Source organism: Phoca vitulina, unplaced genomic scaffold, assembly GCF_004348235.1.
Source record: "Phoca vitulina isolate PV1807 unplaced genomic scaffold, GSC_HSeal_1.0 scaffold25, whole genome shotgun sequence".
Taxonomy (NCBI): domain Eukaryota; kingdom Metazoa; phylum Chordata; class Mammalia; order Carnivora; family Phocidae; genus Phoca; species Phoca vitulina.
Window position 1 is genome coordinate 24,997,442 of NW_022589728.1, and position 23,912 is coordinate 25,021,353.

Below are 23,912 nucleotides of genomic sequence, written 5' to 3' on the forward strand. Positions count from 1 at the left end.
CTATGTCAAAATAAATGTTAAGACAAAGAACCCCGCCCCCCCACCTTGTCCCTAGTTACTATCTATTTAGTTTATCTGGAAAGTAACTTAACAATAACATGAAGTACTGTGCATAACAGAACTTTCCCAAAGGTTGGAGTAAAAGAGTGGGTTGATGTTACAAGCCAGCAACGTATAAAATATTTAATATTAGTTTGCTGATTGGAAAATGTCTTTGCTTGTTTCCAACTTTGGGAATTTCTTAGTGGGTCTCTACTTGCACCCCTCATGTTAATGGACTCTGTGTTTCTTCCTAGATTCCCTTCTCTTTCATCTACTCTGCCACTGTCTGTTAAACAATTATTTTTTTCTCATCTAGAATTTGTAAAAACCAGCTCTGAGGAAAGTAGTTTGCTTCCAAACTCCCAGAGCAAAGAGAGGATCAGTTTGAAGGAGTATCTCAGAAGGCCAGAGTTGGGGAAGGGTTTTTATAGGGCTTTGAGGGTTGAGGTATTAATTACTGGATGGCATTAGGGCAGAAGTTAGGAAGAAAGATCTTATAAATGAGGGATTTTCTAGAACAGCCAGTGGTCTTATTTTTGGAACATGTGCATCCTTATAAGGTTACTCTTAAATCGGTTTGATTTTGGTTGTTCTTATACTGGAACATGGAGGTTTGAAGTAGCTGGTCTTAAATTTAAGCTTTTAACTCTCTACTGCAAACTATTTCACGGTCTATTTTGTACATCCAAAAAACTCTTTTAGGGACTTTCTAAAACAAAAAGCACTTCTTTGTTTTTCCACACTTTGTTGGCATAAAGCATTCCCAGAAGCATTAAAATTAAAGCTTTTTCTAAAATAAGTAAATTCTTAGAAATGGTGTCATTCTCTCAGGCACAAAAAATATGCCAGCCAATTGGAAGGCAGAATCCAGAGTAAGTTTCTTTTGTTTAAAAATCACATATTTTCCTCCCTGTGATATAAAGTGGGTTTTATTGTCTTTTTTATTCTCAGTTTTAAGGTAAGGAAACTGGTGCTTATAGATTATAAGTAGTTTGCCTAAGGTGTGATATAGAAGTGTGATATCTCTATGCTATCAGAGCTATGATTTGTTGGGAACTTCCTATGAGAAGGCACACAACTTGTGAGACTCTTGCAAACTGTTATTCCCTCACGCTTTGGGCTTTAGAACATTTTTTAGTAGACAAAACATACTATGGATTTACGGATTTAGTTCATGTCTTTGTCAGAGCAAAAGAGCAATTAATAATAATTCTGAAGTATAAAAGTTTTCAGTATAAAATGCTTCCTAGAATGAATTCTCCTTTTACTTTGGAGGAAAGCAGAAGTTATCTGTTTGCCATATTTATAAGGGGCTCATGAGAAATCTTGAGAACTTTTCTCTATTTATTCACTCTCCTCATCTTCCGTCTCACTCAGGATCTGTCTGTGCTGCACCCCAGTGCTTGAGAAAGAAACATGTTTGGAAGCAATACTTTCTCTCTCTTTCTGCCAGACCAGCCCCTGTGTCTATAAAGTCAGCTGCAACATGACCAACTCCTTTATTGAATGTTTATATTATGATTGGCACTGTGCTGGAATGTGGTTTCTTAACATGTGTCCTTGCTCCATCTGAATGGGTGTGCAAGTAAATATAACACCTTATCAAACAGAACACAACCATTTAGCTTATCAGGAATGCACGTGGAATACAAAGAATGTCTTAGAATTTTGTTATTCTTCCAATATGATTTCCTTCAGACCTACTTGGTGCTAAGATAAGTATCTAGATATCCATTGTGATGGAGGGGGGAGACTGACTTCCGTATCTGATATAGGGAAATAATCTTACTTCTTTCTATTACAGGAGGAAAATGGGAGTCTTCTGTGTGGAGGGCCTCTTTCTTGCTAATATTGATCACCTCTCATACATCACAGCCAAACAGAGTTGAGGATAGAAGTGAAGGGCACATAGCACAGGGATCCTGTTCTGCTATCCTAAGACAATCACATTTACTATTTATAAAACTCTACGAGATAGATATTTTTAAAAATCATCTTATAAATGAGGACCCTGTTCCAATTTGACAATTAATTTGTCAGAGGTAGTAGAACTTGAAATTAAATTTGGAGTTGTATCCAGTTAGGTTAAGTAAACTGTCCAAAGTTGGTATGCTTGGGTTGACTTTGGAATCAACTCAGTTCAGTGTAAATCCAAACACTAAGCTTATGTCCATTATACTCTGCTGCCCCTTCTATGTATTTTAAGAGGAGTTACCACATGGTTGGTTTCTTTAACATTTACCACTGTGCTTATTGGAATCCAAGTGTTTTAGGGTTTTTCTTTTCTATAATGTTTAGTAATGACTCATATTAACCTAGTAACTATGTGAGAGTATGAGCATCAGAAGACCAAAATTAATGGAAGTAAAATTTTTTCAGATAAATTCATATTTGTCTACTAATTTTCTTTTAGATCAAACTACTTTCTTACATGCTAATTTTCCTGGGTTGCAATGCCCCATATTATCTGTTATCATACTTCCAATTTCTCTTGAAATTCACACATCCCCATTTTTTTTTTTTTTTGAATGTAATGAGAGTTGTACAGTGGTCAGATTTATACACCACAGAGAAAGGGAAAAAAGTGCTCTGGTTTCACTGATGACATGAATCAGTTCCTGGTACGTAGCAGATAATCAAAGGCTTATTGAAACTTAAAATGAATCATTATTTAAATCAACATGTAAAATGAATCATTATTTTTTAAAAATCTGTTAATTTTCAAGATTGAAAGACTCTGCTGTCTTTAGTCATGTTTAAAGGTGGCTTTTCTTGTTTGAAAACTCAGGAAGGTAATATTGTTTCTGAAGTTAAAATTTAGTTACTCATGAAGTGGAATTTACCATGTAAATTATGTAGGTCATGTAAACATTGTTTCTGGCTTTCAGAAAATATTGAGGACTTCACCATTTCCAATTGGAAAATAAAGCCAAGTAAATGGAAGTCAGGAGAGAGGATTATAAAAAACACAGTGTTCCCTTCAGCTGGCTTCTCTCTGTGTTTACTCATTATAGCCATTATATTTACAGAACAATTAAAGCAAGGAAAATTGTCATCAGGAAACCTCCTAGACATTCTCGTAACTGCTCATTGAATCCAGGAGATGTGATTATTAACTTCATTACCTAAGAGACAGGACAACCTGAAGTTTACATATTTTACAAAAAGATGGTTTACTTTATTTAGTAAATAAGGAATTAATTATTATTTTCTAGTAGTAAATACATATGGGTCACTAGCAAGTTAACTAGTGTTTTCTGCCTGCCTGCATTAAAACAATCAGTGCAATAGCATATCCCAGTTTCCTTAGTCCCATGTTTCTTCATTTTAGTGGAGTAATGTATTAAAGCAGAGATGATAGGACCCTGTCCCTGGAGAATCTGATTCAGTAAATCTGAGTTTATGTACTTTTCTACATATTTTATTTTATAAAAATAAAAAGCCAAAAGCTCACCTAGAGGGTAATCAGATACAAGAAAATTTAGTATACTCTTCACCAAACCAATGGTTGGCCACCTTTTAAGAGAGGTGTGTTATGGTTTTAGCCTGAGGATGGTTTATTTTTGTATTCACCAACTTGAGGAAGAAGAGGCAACCAAACTGGGTCTTGACAGAAAGTAAAGAATATGTGACCATCAGTACTCCTAATGACAGGAGCTGTCACAAGAAATATAAAGGGAACTGTGTAGGTGGTACCATATATTACCCCCTCCACCATCACCATGCTGTCTTTGGCATATACATCATAGGGCCTTGATTACTGCATTGAATCCTAAAATATAAGTGGAACTGTGGGAGATTGTATGTTGAAAAGTTTACAGGGCACCATGGTTTCAATTTAATGTCTTTTTTTAAAAAGAAAATGACATGCTACGTAACTGTGATGAAAAGTTTAGTGGGGTATGGGATTAGTTTTGAAGACCTAGGTCTTGATAACTTTTAGTTGGAATGCCCTTCCAGGCCTGTCGAGGTATAATAACACTGGCACAAAAGTTGGATAGTTTATTTTCATTTAAATTCAAAGAAGGTCATTGTCATGACATGCATGTCCTAATGATATTTGAATCTTTCCACAAAGTGTATTCACAATAACCTGTCATTTGATAAATTAATAAATGTAAGAATGAATGAATGAATTAAATGTACTATATTTCTTTCTTTCTCTTTGATTTGCTTTCTCTGTAATTTTCTCTATATTATTCCAATAGTGTGCATATGGCTAAATCAAGCACTGATTTAAAAACAGACCATGTCATTTTGAGCAACACTTCCTGCAAAATAATAACTGAGATTTTAGTTTTAATATAAATAAATAAACCATCCTCAGGTTACACCCATGACACACCTCTCTTAAAAGGTGGCCAACCACTGGTTAGTGAATAGTGTTCTAAATTCTCTCGTTCTGATTACCCTCTAGGTGAGCTTTTTTTATTTCTTGTTATGAAGTAAAATGTGGAAAAGTGTACATGTTAGGAATGTACAGCTCAGTGAATTCAGTAAGCAGTTTTAAGACCTGTATGAATTCTGTTGTAGCTACTAAGTTTATATTTACCTTCTTGAAAGATCTGCAGATTGCCATGTTCTTTTGCATATATTACAATAAACCTTTAACATGTGTTATTATTATTACATAATAATATTATTATATTTCTATAGATGAGGAAACAAAATCAGAGAGTTAAATTATATGTCCAAATTCCCACAGCTAGTAGGTGGAAGAAATGGTACTCAAATCCAGGTTTTCTGGTTCAAAGTCACATGGCTATTTTTCCTTAATGCTATCTTTTGTGAGGTGGATGACACAGCGCACTGCTCAGATCCTCCTCTTCCCCCTCTTAGAATGAAACCACTCATTTCCCCAGCTGCTGGGAGGATTGGTGGGTGACAGCTCTCAAATGAGTCAGCAAGTTATCTTTAGGAATTGCCCTAACCCAAGAAGAGCACTGCCTAGCCCATGACCACACCCTTTGGGAAGATGTCAATTCACATCCAATTACTAGTTGATGCGAGGGTATAAAAAGTCTGTCACTCTTCATAGTTCTGAAAAACTCATAAAAACCATTCTAGTTCGAGAGCTTTCCTGGTATGATTGCTGATGCCTTTGTTGGAAATGCATCATACAAAGAAGGTTGGATAGTTTACTTTCATTTAAATTCAAAGAACCTTCCTTCACTGCCCAGTCCAGGTGTTGATCCCGAAAACACCAGCCCATGAATTAACCGTGTGCAAATCGCTGTCTTAGAGTCTGCCTCCCCAGAAACACAAGTGAACTTCCTTTGTAGTGTGGTTTTCTTTTTTTTTTTCACTTTATAGAATTTTTATCCTTTGCTTTTTTAACCTTAAAAAATTGTGAAATATAACACACATGCAGAAAAGATCTTTTTCAATGTACTTTATGCCTCCTTAGAACTGTATGCATTCATTCAGTCAACAAAAACTGAGTGCCCATTTATCAGTCAGAAATGGATTGTGAAAAACAGAAACCACTTTATTTTCAGCAAAAATGGATTTTATATAAGGAATTGGGTTTTTCCAAACCATTCAAATGGCTGGACCTCCATAACTGACTGGCATTATCTGCCACAATCAAAAAGATGGTAATCAAGTCATCATGTTGTACACCTTAAATATATACAATTTTTATTTTTTTTTAAAAAGTTTTTCAGAGAGGAGATGGAGAATCAGAAAGATTTGTTTAGTTGGTGAGTGTAGATCTTAGCACTTTAGCTGCCATTCCAAGATCAGAGAGCAGCTTCTAGAACCCTAGTTTCCAAAGCCTCATCAGACCTGATAAATTTGCACCAGCAAAATGGATACCTTGTATAAACTGTGCTTATTCCCACATTAACATAATTCCACATGTGAATAGATGCATGTATATGATTCAAGAATACAAGTCACCTCTGGAAACTTACCTGGAATCTGTTCAGGAAAAGGTTATTTTTTAGCTTTCTGGCCTTTGCAGTACAGGAAGTCTCCCCAGAAGGAAGTTGGGACAGATGAAGCATGAGCCAGTCCTTGCCTTCACCAGGCTTACATTTTAGAGAAAATGTAAGACAAAAAATAAACAGATATGGCAGACAATAACACTCCTAAATGCTGTTATTAGAAGATCAGCAAACTTTAATAATGAAAAATGCTTAGGTTTGGAAACAGTCAACACAATTTGTTCTCTACAGGAATTTTTTTTGGAGAAAAAGGATGTTTTATTGACTTGACTATAAATTATAATTATTATTTATAAAAGTTATATAAGTGATCATCTTTAAAGTATCAAAAAGCCAAATACAAATAAAGCACAGAAAATTATTGAATTGAAAAAGTTCTGACATAATTCTTCCACATGTTATAGGTAATCATAGGAAGAATCATTGCAATAATTACCCAAAGTAATATTAAAGTTAACAAAAAGATGTTTGATCTTAAATGTAAATTCAAATGTATAATATATCTACAATAATAGATCAGCGTGAAAGTGTATCTACATTTTCTAACAGTAAAAGTAGGTAAGTTGGCAAATGCTGTATTCCTCAATGAGATAAGAAAGCAGATCAAGGATAATATATTGGATAGTCTTATCAACCAGGCGACCTTTGAGGATAAAATTTCAGGGTAGTGTTCTACACATGTAGCTGAATTTATTATTCTAGAGCCAGTATGTTTTTTTTACTGAGTTTGCAAATAAAAATGTAACAAATAATTATATGTCAGGACTGGTAGGAATACCAAGTGTTATTTCACAACTGCCACTATGTATTTCTTCTTTTCTGACACAATCTACACAGATCCAGGCTTTCTGTGTTTGAGATGATTCACTTCCTTTCGTTGACAAGTTTCTTTCACGATATGCTGTTCCTGGATCTGGCTGTAGATAGATTTTGATAGATATTGGTGACAAGCAATGCATTTTATATGAGGATGATGTTGAAATTTCTCCTTCAATTTCTGGTTATAATCTTTGGCTGCTTTTTCTCGTGATGCAAGTATACCCAATTTTTCAGAAGCATTAGCTCTCCATGAACGAATGTTCATTTCATCAGATCCACATATAATATATTTGCTGTTAGAAGTCCATTTTACCCAGATAACGTGTTGCATTCTTTTTGTGTGATAGACTTCCCTGCTTCTATTTTTGTCCACAGGAAAGATTCAAATAGATTTATAAAAACTAAGAGACACAAACTCTTTCCTAGTGGGAAAGTGATCCACATCAAGCACCGCAGATACATGATCCACATGTACCATTATAAGAGTGTACAGTGCATGCGTATCAAAAGTACATAAGTTGTAACTTCATTTGCTGCAGTAAAAATGAAAGCTTCCATAGGGTTCCAACAAATTGTATTTGTTCTCATCTCTAAGATGACCTTTTTCAGAGGAGTAGCTTGCCTCATATCATGAAGCACTATATTCCTGTCAGAAGCACAACTTCCCAAGAGAAATGTCTCAATTGGGTTAAATTTAACACTGTTTATACTGTTGAATCCCCAGGTCATGCAACATATAGGATTGGTTCTTTGTTCATCCCAAATGTCTACTTGATGTTCACATGTGGCAAAAACAGCTTCTTTCCAGTGATGATCAATTCCTGTATATACTCCCTTTCCTAATATTGTATGCGATGGTTGGTTCCTCCTCTTCTCCATCCATTTTCCACTACTTCACAGTTTTGTCATCACCAACAGTAAAAAAAAAAAAAAAAAGTCCCACATGAATGAGTACATGTTCTTTGTATAAAACCCTCATGTGTTTGTATTGTACAGATACATTTTCATTTGTCAAGTTCCAAATTCTAACCTCTCCATCATATGCTCCAGAAAGGACCATAGCCAGGCTCTTTGGATGCCTTGCCAAGCATTGACATCATCTCAGTGACCATCCAGGGAAGCAAGGAATGGTTTTGCAAATACCTGTTCCAGTTTGGTAGCATTTAAAACTCTTACAGATTCTTATGGGACCTTAAAAGAATGTAAGGTAGAATCATAGTTTCTTGGAACTGGTGATGTAGATCCAAATCTTCTTTCTTTCCTGAAAGTTCTGAATCCTCAATCTGCCTTTTCTGGTTCCTGTATTTTTCCATTAATCTTTACTGTTGGCATGGAAGTACTAAAAAGAACATCAGAAAATCTCCTGGGTTCCAAATATAGTCCTCCTTGCTTGTACCATACCAGCAACCAATTTCCCTTGGTAATTGGGATCCATCAGTCTATTCCTTACAGGAATTTATATAATAGTGCCAATGTGATATAGTTATTGAAATACACCATTTGGCAGTCATTGCATGAATTGATTTGGGATCCTGAAAGACAGTGTGCGAGTTTAGATGTGTGCTACCACTTTTGAAAGGATTCTATTGGACTCAGCAAAACTGATCCATTAAGTTTGGAATATTCATGTTATGAAAATTAAACTTGATTAGGACTTGACCTAACTCACACTCTCCAGATTTCAGATGTGACTAGGTTAACACTGAAGGGTACAAAATATGGATTATTCTATTAAGAGGTTCAAAGGAAAGCAGCTGTTTTGGTTGAGTGAACCTGAACAAATAATACAAAATTGAGTATAGAACACTGATGCTTAAACTGTTCTTAGTGATAGACCCTTTGAGAATCTAGTAAAAGCTATAAACACATATTCCAGACATGCTGAAATATACACATATATGCATATACAAATACTTTACAAATATCAGCCGCTTCATAGACCCTTTGAACTTCTGAGATCTCTTAAAGTCTTTGAGTCTTGGCTTAAGAAGTTCTAGTCTACAATCACATGCTTTCTTAAATTTCTGAGGATTTTGAGTTTTCAGTTCTCAAAAAGTGGTAATATATGTACATGCATGATATACATATAGCATATATATACATATATTATGTGTGTGCATATATAATACACAATACATGTATATACATATAATACATATATATAAATGAAATATATCCTACTAAATATCATGCTAGCAAAGGAGTATAGCCTACCTAAGTCAGTTGTCTCAAAAATTGTTACTATGCACCCCCATCAGTAACATATTTTTGAGAATATTCTACTACCCAGTTTTCCAGAGGCTAGAAAATTACTCCATTTATTTCTCTGTTTACATCTGTCACACAGTAATAAAATATAAGCAGATTACTTAATACCACATGAGTAGTGGTGTGATCTTGAGCAAGTCATGGGTCTTTCCTAGTCATGTTTTCATCTATAAATTTGTTTTGTAATTTGATTTATCTTGTTCAGTGCTAAGATTTTGTAATTCTTTCAGTTGATGCTAGAATATGGGATTGTATTTACTGAATTGTTTTTGTTAGACAAAGACAGTATATGTATGGATCAGAGCAGGTCCTGCTATATACATTATGCCTCAACAATATGAAATAGTAAACTGAAATAAAAGGGAAATTTCTAATGCCCTAATTCCAATATGAATGAATGAATGTGCTTCTCTTTAGGAACACATATTACCTCTTTAACCCATGATAATGAAGCTGTCATGGGGTGTGTGTATGACCTGAGTCTCAGGGTGCTCAGAGCAGCATGGGTAGTGATAATGCCCCTAGGACCTGGTCTGTTTGTCTTTCATCCTAAATTTGCTAAAGGAATGGGGTGGGTGAGGGACTGAAATAGAATGGCTGTGGCTAAATGTGCAGGGGCCTCAAAGACACTGATTAGCCAGGAAAGTATTAATAATCAGAGTAACCATAATAAAGTTATCTCAGGACATGAGTAATAGTATGCAAAGCTAAAGAGTGTCTGTGCCTGCATCTAGGGAGTAGATTTAGAAAACTTGTTTTGTTTTATTATTATTATGGATAGAGTGCTTAAAACTAAAATGCTAGGTCGCCAATCCAAGGGGAGGATGCTGGAATGAGGACCAGTATGACATTTGATAACAGGGCAGGGTGTTTAAGTGGGAGGCAGCACTGGTGGCTTTATAATGTGCTGTTTCATTTCTGTTTGGCTTCTGCTGCAACCAGCTGGCATGAAGGATCTCTCTGGTGTTTTGAATCAAGAAGGGAATAAAACATACTCAGGCTTCACTACAGATAACCTGAACATTTTGAATTTGGTTCATGGCAAGAGAAATGTGTACTTTGGATTTATATTTTAATAGTGGTGGTATGTTGGCTGAACTGATCTCCTTTATGACTTGAGAATTTATTTGTGCACTAGTGCCTGGATTTAAGAAAGGCAATATATACCTACGGAAGGAAATATTTATCTTATCTGAAAACAATTGACATGTATGAACAATGGCTGCTTAATGAGAAAATATCTATTGACAAATAATAGAAATTGTTGAATTTTGGTTGCAGGATTAAGCAGTGGTTTTTCCCCTTAGCCTTATCTTGATCTGTTTAGCTTGGATTTGTTACTTGAATTTAGTCATTGTTATACAATTATGAAAAAAAAAGAAAATTTTTTATACCCTTTGTCTTTGAAGTGATCTCTGCTTTTTATTTAATTTTCTAAGAATGTATAATGCATAACAAATACAGATATATGATCTTGAGAGTACATTTCAATTATTTTTATCTATTAATCACACCTTGTAACTACCTCCCAGATCAAGATATACAATATTATTAGAGGCTTCCTTATACTCTCCTAGCTACCAGCTGTATATTCCATTCTTTGATCTGGCCGAACATCGTCAATATTATTCTGCTTGGCCAACTCACATTGACTTGGCTCCTCCCACATCCCCAGAGAGACCTCTGTTATGACTTCTATCACACAGATTGGTTTTGCCTATTGGGGACATTTATATAAATGTAATCATATAGTATTTTTGTGTATATGTCTTTTCTTTCACTCAGTGCTATGTCTGTGAGACTATTCATGTTGTTGCTTGTAGAAATAGATTGCTCATTCTCATTGTCATGCAATATTCCATTTAGAATATCAATATTCTAAAATTATGTACGTTCTTCTATTCATGGATGTTTAGGTTGCTTCCAGAATTTCACTATGTCAAGTAATGAAATTGTTAATTTTTTGACATGTCTTTAAGTGAACATATATATTCACATTTGCAATATTCAATAGCGTATTTGTTGTGTCATAAGATATTGGTATGTTTTGCTTTAGGAGATATACTGCTATACAGCTTTCCAGAAACATTGTACTTATTCATATTCTCACTGGCAGTACTTGCCCCCCAGCATTTCTGGCAGATGTATAGTGGTGTCACTGTGTGTGTGTATGTCTCTGTGTGTTTTATGTAATCTTTTTTTTTAAAGACTTTAATTTGTTTAGAGCAGTTTTAGGTTCATAATAAACCAAGAGGAAGGTACAGAGATTTCCCATTTGTCCCCTCCCTCCCCACCCATGCATCCTCCCCCATTATCAACATTCCACATCAGTGGTACCTTTATTAGTATCGAAGATCTGCATTGATACATCATAATCACCCAAAGACCATAGTTTACTTTAAGGTTCAGTCTTCCTGTTGTACGTTCTGTGGGTTTGCACAAATGTGTAATGACACGTATCCATCATTATAATATGATACAGGGAATTTTCACTGCCCTAAAAATCCTCTGTGCTCCATTTATCCCATCCCCTGCCCGCAATGATCCAATTATTTTTTTCCTGTTTCCACAATTTTTTCTTTCCAGAATGTTATATAGTTGGAATCATAGAGTATGTAGCCTTTTCACACTGGCTTCTTTGACTTAACAATATTCATTTAAGGTTCCTCCATGTCTGTTCATGGCTTGATAGCTCATTTCTTGTTAGAACTGAATAATATTCTATTGTTTGGAATCTAGAATTCTATAATTTTCTATTGTAGTCCAGTTTATTAATTCATTCACCCCCTGAGGGACATATTGGTTGCTTTCAAATTTTGGCAGTTCTGGGTAAAGCTTCTGTAAACATTTGTGTGCAGGTTTTTTGTGTGGACATGTTCTCAACTCCTTTAGGTAATTACTGAGGAGAGTTACTGCTGGATCATATGGTAAGAATATGTTAGTTTTGTATGAAGTCACCAAACTGTGTTCTAAAGTGTCTGTACCATTTTGCATTTTCACTAGCAATGTATAAAAGTTCCCATTGCTCCACATTCTTGCCAACATTTGGTGTTGTCAGTGTTCCAAATTTTGTCCATTCTAATAGCTATGTAGTAACATCTCACTGTTACTTTAATTTGTATTTTTTTTGGTGACATATGATGTAGAACATCTTTTCATATGTTTACTTTCTGCATATTTTTTTGGAGAAATGTCTGTTTAGATCTTTGGCCCATTTTATTTTATTTTATTATGTTAATCACCATGCATTACATCATTAGTTTTTGATGTAGTGTTCCATGATTCATTGTTTGTGTATAACACCCAGTGCTCCATTCAGTACGTGCCCTCTTTAATACCCATCACCAGGCTAACCCATCCCCCCACCCCCTCCCCTCTAGAGCTCTCAGTTTGTTTCTCAGAGTCCATAGTCTCTCATGGTTCGTCTCCCACTCCGATTCCTCCCCCCCCTCATTTTTCCCTTCCTGCTATCTTCTTTTTTTTTTATTTTATTATGTTATGCTAATCACCATACATTACATCATTAGTTTTTGATGTAGTGTTCCATGATTCATTGTTTGCGTATAACACCCAGTGCTCCATTCAGTATGTGCCCTTTTTAATACCCATCACCAGGCTAACCCACCCCCCACCCCCTTCCCCTCTAGAACCCTCAGTTTGTTTCTCAGAGTCCACAGTCTCTCATGGTTCGTCTCCCCCTCTGATTTCACCCCCTTCATTTTTCCCTTCCTGCTATCTTCTTCTTATTTTTTTTTAACATATAATGTATTATTTGTTTCAGAGGTACAGGTCTGTGATTCAACAGTCTTACACAATTCACAGTGCTCACCATAGCACATACCCTCCCCAGTGTCTATCACCTTAAAATTTTGGGAGGCACTTTCTTCTAACAGACCAAAATAAGCCCAAAATCTAGTGTGTGACACTGATCTATGCACCAGCCTGATCATATTTGATCATATTCTATTTTTTTTAATATTTTTCTTTTTTTTTTTTTCTTTCTTTCTCTTTCTTTTACCCCGGTTTCAGGTCTCTTCTGATTTGTTTAGTGTATATTTTTCTGGGGTCGTTGTTACCCTGTTAGCATTTTGTTCTCTCATTCATCTATTCTTCTCTGGACAAAATGACAAGATAGAAAAAATCACCTCAAAAAAAAAAAAAGAACAAGAGGCAGTACTGACTGCCAGGGACCTAATCAATACGGACATTAGTAAGATGTCGGAACTAGAGTTCAGAATGACGGTTTTAAAGATACTAGCTGGGCTTGAAAAAATCATGGAAGATATTAGAGAAACCCTTTCTGGAGAAATAAAAGAACTAAAATCTAACCAAGTCGAAATCAAAAAGGCTATTAATGAGGTGCAATAAAAAATGGAAGCTCTAACTGCTAGGATAAATGAGGCAGAAGAGAGAATTAGTGATATAGAAAACCAAATGATGGAAAATAAAGAAGCTGAGAAAAAGAGAGATAAACAACTACTGGATCACAAGGGCAGAATTCAAGAGGTAAGTGATACCATAAGATGAAACAATATTAGAATAATTGGGTTCCCAGAAGAAGAAGAAAGAGAGAGAGGGGCAGAAGGTATATTGGAGCAAATTATAGCAGAGAACTTCCCTAATTTGGGGAAGGAAACGCATCAAAATCCAGGAGGCACAGAGAACCCCTCTCAAAATCAATAAAAATAGGTCAACACCCCGACATCTAATAGTAAAACTTACGAGTCTCAGAGACAAAGAGAAAATCCTGAAAGCAGCTCGGGAGAAGAGATCTGTAACCTACAATGATAGAAATATTAGATTGGCAACAGACTTATCCACAGAGACCTGGCAGGCCAGAAAGGACTGGCAGGACATATTCAGAGCACTAAATGAGAAAAATATGCAGCCAAGAATACTATATCCAGCTAGGCTGTCATTGAAAAGAGAAGGAGAGATAAAAAGCTTCCAGGACAAACAAAAACTAAAGGAATTTGCAAACATGAAACCAGCCCTATAAGAAATCTTGAAAGGGGTCCTCTAAGCAAAGAGAGAGCCTAAAAGCAACATAGACCAGAAAGGAACACAGACAATATACAGTAACAGTCACCTTACAGGCAATACAATGGCACTAAACTCCTATCTTTCAATAGTTACCCTGAATGTAAATTGGCTAAATGCCCCAATCAAAAGACACAGGCTATCAGATTGGATTAAAAAACAAGACCCATCGATATGCTGTCTGCAAGAGACTCATCTTAGACCCAAAGACACCCCCAGATTGAAAGTGAGGGGGTGGAAAACCGTTTACCATGCTAATGGACACCAAAAGAAAGCTGGGGTGGCAATCCTTATATCAGACAAATTAGATTTTAAAACCAAAGACTGTAATAAGAGATGAGGGAGGACACTATATCCTACTTAAAGGGTCTATCCAACAAGAAGATCTAACAGTTGTAAATATCTATGCCCCTAACATGGGAGCAGCCAATTATATAAGCCAATTAATAACAAATGCAATCATATGGCCCATTTTAAAATCAGTAGTTCATTTTCTTATTGTTGGGTTTTAAGAGTTCTTCGTAGGGGCACCTGGGTGGCTCAGTCGTTAAGCGTCTGCCTTTGGCTCGGGTCATGGTCCCGGGGTCCTGGGATCGAGCCCCACATCGGGCTCCCTGCTCGGCCAGGAGCCTGCTTCTCCCTCTCCTGCTCCCCCTGCTTGTGTTCCCTCTCTAGCTGTCTCTCTCCCTGTGTCAAATAAATAAATAAAATCTTTAAAAAAAAAAAAAAAGAGTTCTTTGTATATTTTGGGGGTGCCTGGGTGGCTCAGTTGGTTAAGTGTCGACTCTTGATTTCAGCTCAGGTCATGGTCTCAGGGTCCTGGGATCAAGCCCTGCTCTGTGCTCAGTGGGGAGTCTGCTTGAGGATTCTTTCTCCCTCTGCCCCTCCCCCAACTCATGTGCGGGCACTCTCTCTCTCTCTGTCTCAAATAAATAAATAAATCTTAAAAAACAAAAAAACTTCTTTGTATAGTTTGGATAACAGGCCTTTATCAGATGTGTTTTTGCAAATATTTTCTCCCAGTCTGTGGGCTTTTATTCTTATTCTCTTGACATGGCCTTTCACAGAAGTTTTAATTTTAATGAAGTCCAGCTTATCAATTATTTCTTTCATGGATTGTGCCTTTGGTGTTATATCTAAAAAGTCATCATCATATCTAAGGTCATCTAGGTTTTCTCCTGTGTTATCCTCTAGGAGTTTTATAGTTTTGAATTTTATGATCCAGTTTGAGTTAATTTTTGTGAAGGGCATAAAGTCTGTCTAGATTATCTAGATTCATTTTTTTTGATGAATCTAGATTCATTATTCATCAACATGTGTATGTCCAGTTGTTCCATAACGTTTATTGAAAAGACTATCTGTGATCTATTTTATTGCCTTTGCTCCTTTGCCATAAATCAATTGACTGTGTTTACATGGGTCTATTTCTGGTTTTGCTATTTGGTTCCATTGATGTACTTCTCTATTCTTTCACTAATATCATATTGTCTTGATTACTGTAGTTTTACAGTAAGTCTCAAATTCAGGTACTGTGAATCCCCTGGCATTGTTCTTCAATATTACGCTAACTATTCTGGTTCTTTTGCTCATCCCTCTAAACTTTAGAATCAGTTTATCAATAGCCACAAAATACCTTGCTGAGATTTTGATTGGGATTGTACTGAATCTGTAGATCAAGAACTACTGATATGTTGACAATACTGAGTCTTCCTTCCTATTCATGGTCATGGAATACCTTTCTATTTATTTAGTTCTTATTTGATTTCATTCATCAGAAATTTATAGTTTTCCTCTTGTAGATCTTAGACATATTTGTCACACTGTGGTTTTAATTTGTATGTACTTGATGGCTAATGGTGTTGATAACTTTTACATGTGTTTATTAGCCATTTGGATAGCCTCTTTGTGAAATGCCTGTCCAGATGTTTTGCCTACTTTTTTTATGGGGTCATCTATCTATGTTTCTTGAGTTGTAGAAGTTTTTTAATGTAGTCTGTTTATTTTTCCTGAACATTGTATATAATATGTATCTATGTATGTGTCTGTGTGTGTGTATATGTGTGTGTATCATATATATACATATATATATATATGTTTTTTCTCATTCTGCCTTTTAAAATGTCTTCATGGAGTATTTTGATAAATAGGCACAAATTATTAGTGTTATCTTTGGCTAATGCCTTTTGTTTCCTCATTAAGAAAGCTATTATTTTGGTCATGAAAACATTCACGTATATTATCTCCTACAACCTTTATTGTTTTGTACTTCACATTTAGATCTACACTTCATCTGGAATCAATTTTGGTATATTTAGGACATAAAGATTAAGATTTATTAATCTCATTTTTCCCCCACTGCAAAGCAATGTCACCTTTATCATAAGTCTGTGGCTGTTTATATGATTCTGTTTCTGGATGCTTTATTATATGCCATTGGCCAGATTTTCTATTCTTGTGTCAATATCATAAAATCTTACTTATTATGATCTCTTGGAAAGTCTTGGTGTATGGTAATGTAAATACTCTGACTTTGTTTTCTTTTTTTTTTTACTGTTAAATTTTATTTTATTATGTTATGTTAATCACCATACAGTACATCATTAGTTTTTCATGTAGTGTTCCATGATTCATTGTTTGCGTATAACACCCAGTGCTCCGTGCTCCATTCAGTACGTGCCCTCTTTAATACCCATCACCGGGCTAGCCCAACCCTCACCACCCTCCCCTCTAGAACCCTCAGTTTGTTTCTCAGAGTCCATAGTCTCTCATAGTTCCTCTGACATTGTTTTCATTTAAGATCGCCTTGCCTCATCTTGACCTTTTTGCATTTTGATTTGAATTTTAAAATAAACTTATTAATATCTATAAAATAAAATTTTGACTTTAATTGGGATTGAATTGAACCTATAAAATCTATGTAATTTGGGAAATAATTAATATATTTACAATCTTTAATAAATTCTTTCATTTATTTACCTCTCCTTTAATTTTTCTAAGTAATATTTTATAATTTTATGTGCAAAGATTTTGCACAATTTTTGTTAAATATATAAGAATTTTATGTGCTTGATGCTAAAATTAATACCTTCTTTTAAAATTTTTATCTTCTAAAAAAATTTTTATTTTCATGTTAAATTAACTTATTGATTCTAACACTTTATGAATGCTTCTGGATATTTTGTATACATGATAATACCACTTGCAAACAGTGTCCATTTATTTATTCTTTTCCAAACTTTATAATTTTTATTTCTTTTGATAATATTATTGTACAGGCTAGGGCATCCAGTGCAAAGTTAAATGAAAGAGATGATATCAGACTTTCTTGTTCCCAGTCTTGATGGGAAATTTTTGATATGTCTTAATTAAATATAATGTATTCTGTAGCCATTTGTAGATATCCCTTACCAGATTAAGAAGATTCTCCTCTATTTTTAGTTTGCTAAAAGTTTTTATCATGGGAGAATACTGACTTTTATCAAAAGCTTTTCCTGTATCTATTGATATAATTATGCCATTTCCCCCCTTTATTCTGTCAGTGTGATGAATTAGATTGATTGCTTTCTGAATGTTAAACTTCTCTTCAGATCTAAAATAAACCTTACTTAATGTTGTTATATTATCTGTTTTATGGTTTTATTTGCTCATATTTCATTTAGAAATTTTCAACTATGTTTTCCAAAGAAATTTGTCTGTAATTTTCCTCTCTCGTTATGCCCTTTTAAAATTTTAGAGTAAAGGCTGTGCTGATCCCGTAAGGTGAGCTGGAGACTGTTCCTTGTTTTTCTCTTCGGTGAAAGTGTTGTGTAGAATTATTATTTCTTCCTAAATGTGTGGAAGAATTCAATAGTGAAGTCATCTGGGCTAGATTTTGAAATGTGACTGTTTAGTATGGAAACCGATAATATATTCAGTTGTTTTAGTAAATAATGGGATAATCTGAAATTCTATTTTGTTTTATCCTGTCAGCTTTAACATATTTTATTATTTCCCCCCATCCTGGGGAATGTTTTTCTCATTTCATTTAAATTAAAGAAAAAATAACTTAGGACTGTATTTCATTATACAAAGCAAAACATTTTATAAATTTCCTCAGTTACATCAAATATATTAAATACTATGTAATATTAGTAGGATATTTTACCAATAGGTAAACCTTTATATGCCTCTTTGATCAATTATCTTTATTTCCTAATGAGATATTAGATTAATTAAAATAAGAATATGTTTTTGATAAACATTATTGGTAACCCATATCCCCCACATTTCAAAAACCGTAAAAGCTATGTAGTTCCAATAAAGCCCCAGTATTTTTGTTTGCTATTAGTTGGTTTTAAGAGTTCTTTTCTATTTCCTTGATCATACTTCTTTTTAAGGTTAAAGTGCTTGCTACTGTGAAAGACTTCTTAACAATAGTAAGTTAATTATTTAGAAAATTCATGTCTTCACTGTCTATATTTCATTGTCAGTATTTCATAAAATATACGGTATCTCTTGCTTCTACCCCAGCCACTCTCTAGAATTTCAATTAGTTTTTATTACATGTGCATTTATTTTTTCAAACATTTAGATAAAAAAACCCACAAAGATTATAAATTTGGTCTCATTTTTTAAGAGAATTAATACAGATTGCAGTCCCTCCAGAAATATCACCTAGGTTGTAAAATGCCCTCAGCACTATTTACTTTTCTCTCCTTAGAAATGGGTTCAGAGTAGAGCAAACCACAGTTAAACTCTTAGGGTTTCAGTAGTGATGGTGACATGAGGTGAGGAATAGTAAGGGCAACGTTCAGGATCTAGGTCAAGAATATTAGTGAGGGCCCCACCAATTCAAATTTAAGGTAACTTGTATGAAGTCCCAAGGCAAGGACTACACAGGCTGTCTTTATTAGGAGTTTGGTTACACAAGCTCTGGGTCAGCTCCCATTCTTTGTGGCTATCCAGGCAGGCCATCTCACCTAGTTAGTGTGGCCGGGTAGACCAAGGAAAGCACCAACAACTGGGTGCTTTTCATTGCTAATCCTGGCCTTGACTCACTCTGTGACCTCTCTTGGTGTGTTTCTTCAGCTGGAAAGTGAAGATAATAATAATGAGGTATTTAACAAGGGGTGTTGTGTGGGTTAACAGTTAATAACATGTTTCATAAGACAAGGCAGCATTGAACTTGTAAATACTAATAGAAAGTTTCTCCACACTACAAAGTAAATTAGTGCTTCTCTTGAAGAAAACCCAATATGCCAGAACATGAACATACAAAGCAGTTGAAATAAGGTGAATTTTTACTTGACAGAAGTAACTTCATTTTCTAAAAGAATACTCCAGTTTTCCTTTTGATATTTGGTTCATCCCTTGCACATTTAAAAACTTTATTATAAAGTTTATCCATATCTTCTATTACTTTAGTGTTTTGTTCTTAATATACATATTTTGATGTGATTGGATACAATTTTTTTCTCAAAAATTGAACTAAGAATAAATATATAGCTTACTACCTGTATATATATGTAAGTCAACTTCATTTATATAAGCCTTTTTGTTAATTCTGTTGCTTCATTGTGAAGGATTCTTTTATTACTTGGGGAAATTGTGTTAAACTTAATGAATTTAAACTTATACATAGCTTTCTAGGACTCTAACATATCACATCCGGTAACCTATCTCCAATAGCTTAGCACTGAGCCAGCTGTTTGTAGGCAAAATTGTACATGCCCACTAAATTAATTCTCCATACAATTTACTTCATTTACATTCTGTTTACTTACTTTGTTATTCACAAAGATGAGGAAAAATCACAGATATATATGTGAAAGAACTATGAGCTTGCTAAAAGAACATCCAAAGATAATGATAATTTCTAACCACTAAAAAGTGCTTATTGAATTCAGGAATTATTGTTGATATTACCAAGACAAAGTCAAATGCAAAAAAAACAAAAAAATTATACTGGTAGAAGAGAACTTCAAATAGAAAAATTGAACCCCATGTTTAGTAAAGTATTGTTAAAATAATTGGAAAATGCTCTTCCTTTCTTTATATAGATCTGAATGTCATTTTTTATTTTATTTATTTTTTAAATTTTATTTTATTATGTTAATCACCATACATTACATCATTAGTTTTTGATGTAGTGTTCCATGATTCATTGTTTGCGTATAAAATAAAATAATAATAATTTGGAAAATGAAAAGGAGTGACTAGGCACTTAATTGAAATTTTGCCCAGGCTATGACTTAATGTTGTCTTACAGTGCTATTAACAATTGTTGTCATTTTATAAATTTTTGGAAATTTTAATGGGAAATTGGGGAGATCTTTATAATACACATCTTATTTGATCTTTACAAATAATGTACTTCTGACCTCATTAGTTCACTTAATATTTGTAAGTTTCTTGAGTGATATGAAGAGTATATATAATCCTTTTCTTTCTATAGAAGGAAAATGAGACTCTGACAGTTCAGTTATTCATCTTTTTATTTTTTTCAAAAAATATTTATGAAGCTTTATCCAGTCATAAAACTAGTTAAAAATTATACTAAAATTATCTTTGAAATGTCTGTCAAGTCCTCCTCACTATGCCATATTGCTTCCATTTTTTTTTACCATCTAGATTATCTTCGCTCATTTTTCAATCTACTTCTAACTTCTTTCTACCACCTAACTATATACATATACATACATATATAAAGGGAGAGAGAGACAGAGAGACAGAGAGAGACAGAGGGAGAGAGAGAGACAGAGAAGAGGAGAGAGAATTGCCTTATATTGAGGTGGTATGGAACTACTTGTTTATTTTTTGTCTGTTCATTAAAATGTCCCACCTAAAATTAGATATCAATTTTCTATAAACAACATATGAAACAAATGAAGATAAACCATAAAATTATGGGAAATCTATACTGCTTTCATCATATACATGATTAGCCTTTGCAAATAGAAAAGTCTTGGGATCAGGCCTTGCAAAAAAGGTCCTACCAGAGCCTATATCTGTCAGGATATAATTTTGAAATTAATTTCTGCTGTGAGGTAATTCTTAAACTTTGACTAAAAGTAATATTTCACTTTATTAGACATTAAGCACAACAGAATAGAGACCTGGTCTTATTCACAACTGTTCTGCTCTACTACCTATACAAGTCTAATTATTTTCAACATTCTTTGGGAATGAGTATATATATAAAATTAAGAAGGTGGGAACTATTAGCAGAGGGCCTTCCTCAAGAATCACCACACAAATTTCATGATTCTGATACTGGGTGTAGGTGTTCGGGAACCGTATTCTCTTTATAATTTGAAGTACAGCCCCTGACATAAAAGAATATTTGGCCCAAAATGTTGATAATGCCAAAGTTAATAATTGATAAACTCTGATAAGAGTGAAAGAGATACCAATACTTCTTTTATAATTTAATGACATTTAAAAAAAATAATAAATGTTCTTTCATGAGCAAAACTTATTTCTAGATAATCTGATTATCTGATTTTTCGGTTAGTTTCTATTACAACTACAGTTGTGACATAGATATTTGAGGTGATTTCAGTTATAAGGTCATAAGTAGACCAATGACATATTTTATTATCTTCAATCAGTAGTCATTTTTGTGCTTTGGTTTGATAATTGGCATCATTAAAGTACTATGGAATTCGATGGCATATAATCTAGCACAGGGTCATCTCATGAAGATCAGTCACACTTACCATACAGTCTTCTACACTTTCCAGCAAGGCAGTGTTGCAAACATTACTCTTTGAGATTTAATTACATCTGTAAAATGGTTATAATACCTCACTCATAGAATTCCTTAGTATTAGAGATAATAAAGGTAAAGAACAAAGCACATTAACATATAGCAATCTCCTAAAATATAATTGTATTATTATTACTCACTATGTAAGTTCCCTTGACCTGTTATTAGGATTTTACCTGCAGTTTACTCAGATTTCCCCAGATGTTGATGCTGTTTTATGATGATATGCAAAATCTTAGGAAAAACTGATAGAATATACTGCTGATATTGGGGAAGAACTGAGAACTTTCCCCCTAAGGTCAGGAACACAGCAGCGATGTCCACTATCACCACTGCTGTTCAACATAGTATTAGAAGTCCTAGCCACAGCAATCAGATAAAAAAAAAAAGAAATAAAAGGCATCCAAATCAGCAAAGAAGTCAAACTCTCACTCTTTGCTGATGATATAATACTTTATGTGGAAAACCCAAAACACTCCACCCCAAAACTGCTAGAACTCATACAGGAGTTCAGTAAAGTGGCAGGATATAAAATCACTGCACAGAAATCAGTGGCATTCCTGTACACCAACAACAAGACAGAAGAAAGAGAAATTAAGGAGTGAATCCCATTTACAATTGCACCCAAAACCGTAAGATACCTAGGAATAAATCTAACCAAAGAGGCAAAGAATCTGTACTCAAAAGACTATAAAATACTCATGAAAGAAATTGAGGAAGACACAAAGAAATGGAAAAACGTTCCATGCTCATGGATTGGAAGAACAAATATTGTGAAGATGTCAGTGCTACCTAGAGCAATCTACACATTCAATGCAATCCCCATCAAAATACCATCAACTTTTTTCAAAGAAATGGAACAAAAACAAATGTTTTTGTTTTTGTTTATTGTCCATAAAATTTGTATGGAACCAGAAAAGACCCCGAATAGCCAGAGGAATGTTGAAAAAGAAAAGCAAAGCTGGTGGCATCACAATTCCAGACTTCAAGCTCTATTACAAAGCTGTCATCATCAAGACAGTATGGTACTGGCACAAAAACAGACACATAGATCAATGGAACAGAATAGAGAGCCCAGAAATGGACCCTCAACTCTATGGTCAACTAATCTTCGACAAAGCAGGAAAGAATGTCCAATGGAAAAAAGACAGTCTCTTCAACAAATGGTATTGGGAAAATTGGACAGCCACATGCAGAAGAATGAAACTGGACCATTTCCTTACACCACACACAAAAATAGACTCAAAATGGTTGAAAGACCTAAATGTGAGACAGGAGTCCATCAAAATCCTAAAGGAGAACACAGGCAGCAACCTGTTCGACCTCAGCCGCAGAAACTTCTTCCTAGAAACATCGCCAAAGACAAGGGAAGCAAGGGCAAAAATGAACTATTGGGACTACATCAAGATAAAAAGCTTTTGCACAGCAAAAGAAACAGTCAACAAAACCAAAAGACAACCGGCAGAATGGGAGAAGATATTTGCAAATGACATATCAGATAAAGGGCTAGTATCCAAAATCTATAAAGAATTTATTAAACTCAACAGCCAAAGAACAAATGATCCAATCAAGAAATGGGCAGAAGACATGAACAGACATTTTTCCAAAGAAGACATCCAAATGGCCAACAGACACATGAAAAAGTGCTCAACATTGCTTGGCATCAGGGAAATCCAGATCAAAACCTCAATGAGATACCACCTCACACCAGTCAGAATGGCTAAAATTAACAAGTCAGGAAACGACAGATGTTGGTGGGGATGCAGAGAAAGGGGAACCCTCCTACACTGTTGGTGGGAATGCAAGCTGGTGAAGTCACTCTGGAAAACAGTGTGGAGGTTCCTCAAAAAGTTGAAAATAGAGATACTGTATGATCCAGCAATTGCACTACTGGGTGTTTTATGATGATATGCAAAATCTTAGGAAAAACTGATAGAATATACTGCTGATATTGGGGAAGAACTGAGAGTGTTTACCCCAAAGATACAAATGTAGGGATCCGAAAGGGGTACGTGCACCCCGATGTTTATAGCAGCAATGTCCCCAAT

General features: G+C 34.7%; 1 pseudogene; it reads right to left on the reverse strand.

Annotated features, from left to right (window-relative positions):
* Positions 1–6,774: 6,774 nt before the first annotated feature.
* The window catches only part of LOC116643257, a 145,621-nt pseudogene continuing 128,483 nt past the window's right edge, over positions 6,775–23,912 (reverse strand).